Source organism: Crocodylus porosus, unplaced genomic scaffold (assembly GCF_001723895.1).
Source record: "Crocodylus porosus isolate Cpor-Errol unplaced genomic scaffold, CroPor_comp1, whole genome shotgun sequence".
Lineage (NCBI taxonomy): Eukaryota > Metazoa > Chordata > Crocodylia > Crocodylidae > Crocodylus > Crocodylus porosus.
Window position 1 is genome coordinate 28,035,206 of NW_017728910.1, and position 2,475 is coordinate 28,037,680.

Genomic DNA, 2,475 nt, shown 5'->3' on the forward strand with positions numbered 1-2,475 from the left:
GGACGCCGGAGCCCCCAGGTCAGTGCCGGGCGCAGAAACGCACAGGGAGGAGACCTGCGCACACTGCAGGGCTGTGTGTGACACTGTGTAGGCACGTGTGCCCTGCCCTGTTGGGTATGGCGGGGCTACACAGGTGTGTGTACTTGTGTCTGCCTGTGTCCCGCAGGAAGAGAAAAGCAGGAGCCCCCCAGGTCAGCACTGTCTTGGCCTTGGCAGAGCCAGGGACAGAAAGGTGCTCTGGGTGGAAACCCTGCCCTGTTGGGCATGGCGGGGGTGCACACGCATACACGTCCGTGTCCCAGAGGAGCAGAGAAGCAGGAGCTCCAGGTCGGCACTGGCCTGGGCTTGGCCGAGCAGCGTGTGGACAGCACTGCAGGCCTCGTGTGTGAAATAAACCCCGGCCCGGTGTCTGTGCTCCTGGCAGTGCCACAGCTGGCAGGCCTGAGAGGCGCTGGGATTTAACAGGCCGCATTCCTGGCTCATCGGCAGCTGTTTTGCCCGAGCTGGCGCCAAGCCCTGGTACGTGGAGGCGCTTGGTCCAGGCCCGCTGCTGGGGGTGGGCGGGAGCATCAGGAATGCTCTCCAGCCAGCAGGATCTACCGGAGCAGGAGGCTGAAGCGGGGCTCTGGCTCCCAGCATCGCTGACCTGGGTGGACATCCAGGGGCACGGGGAGGGAACTTCCCTGTTGCTTGCAGTATGTTTGTTCCTGTGTCAGCTCCAAACAGATGTCGCTTGTTTGGTTTGCAGCTGCAGCCATGCTGCCAGACCGGCAGCCTGCTGGGAGCCCTCCCCTCGCCTCGCAGAACCTGCCAGCCCCTGGGAATTTCATAACCCAACGTGGGATAAGCAGGGAAGTCAATTAGTCCCAGGACAGCTGGGGTATTTTTAGCTGTAAATCTGTTTGTAAGCAGCAGGCACCCTGGGTAGCCAGCTCTTCCGGGTTTTCTCCATGCCAGGTGGAGGTATCAATTAAGAGATCAATTAATCAGACACTCCTGATGTCTAAATATTTTCCACAGTGACTGTGCTGTCCCCGAGGCAGAGGCAGGAATGCTAACGATGATTGCTGACAGCTCCTGCGCCTGTAAAACACCGGGCACAGACAGTGGCCCTTGAGCAAGGAGCCAGTCCGCAAGATTGTAAATACCTCATTAAAACACGTTGCCAAATCCTAAGCTGCACCAGCAAGGAGCTGGTGGAGTGGCCTCGAGATGAGTCAGTCTCCTGTCTAGCAAGGGAGACGTGGTGGGTCAGTTCGTGCAGGAAGCGCAGATTTCAGAGACAGACGGAGGGGGACGTTCCCAGCCATGGGGCTGCTGTGGGTCTCGTGGACTCGGTGCCTGTGACTCCTGGTCAGGCCTGCAAGCCTTGCTGGGGACCCCGAGTCCCGGGAGCCACCTGCTAATTTGAAGGGGAAAGACATTATTTGGAGCCAGGTCCTTCCCAGGTTCAGCTGCCACTGCCCTTAGTCAGGAAAAAGCCCCATCGCACATCCCAGGAGAGCTGCCTGCGTGGGGATGCGCGGGGTGCCAGTCACTGCGTCCAGCGCATGTGACTGCAGCCCACACCCCCTGGGCCCCAAGTCCTGGGAGCTGCGGGTCCCAGTGCCGTTGGATACCGTAGGGCCTGCTCCTCCTCCATGCGAGGACATCATGGCATGACAGGGAGACCTTTGGGGTGAAATAGTCAGGGGGAGGAGCTGTTCTGCTTTTATTTCTCCAGATTTTGAGGCTCAAGTCTGTGGGGGCCCCCAGCCCACACACCAGAAGTCAACAAATACATAACAGATTGTCCCTAAATGAATTCACCTCCACCCAGGCTCCCCTCACCTGCTCAAGCGAGGATGGAGACCACGTGGACTTTGCCCCATGAAAGCGATAAGGAGGGCCCAGCTTCACGAGCTCGCTGAGGAGGGGACGTACCCACGTGATGTGGCCTCCACCCAAACAGCAGCAGCAAGAGGCAGGGCAGAGTTGCCCCTTATAGACTAACCAAGGAACAATAACACGGCATTTCCTTTACCCAGCCTGGGTTGGCTTCAGTGCCTCTTGCAGCCCCAGCCCGTCAGTGCCTTCCCCCCTGGGGAGCAGCCCGTGGGTCTGCACAACAGGGAAAGCTTCTAACAAGATGCAAAGGGAGTGCTATCCCTGCAGCGGAGGGAAGGCTCGCAGCAGCCCAGGGTGCTCGCCCCAGCTCCTACGGGGGCTCCCATGGATATCCCTGGACGCAGGATTGGGCCCCACCTTCAAAGGCAGACCATGCGCAAGAGACACAAGGCTCCAGTTTTGTTATTTCCATGTGAACTTTCTGCAGTGAGACCGTCCCATGAAAACACTAATAAAAACCTTCTGAATGCAGCTGGAATGAGGCAGCCGATGTTGTGAGGTCACTCGCGCCCGTGTGTTCCCTGTGCCCCTCCTTTGGCAACGGGTATCCTGGCTGTGAGAGCACTAGCAGCCTGGTGCGAGCAGGGA

General features: G+C 59.0%; 1 long non-coding RNA gene across 1 annotated transcript in view; it reads left to right on the forward strand.

Moving 5' to 3' along the window:
• Positions 1-6: 6 nt before the first annotated feature.
• LOC109308564 overlaps positions 7-2,475 on the forward strand; it is a 12,424-nt gene continuing 9,955 nt past the window's right edge. The window contains exon 1 of the long non-coding RNA XR_002100640.1: positions 7-556. This is a non-coding gene — a long non-coding RNA (uncharacterized LOC109308564). The remainder of the gene's footprint in view (positions 557-2,475) is intronic.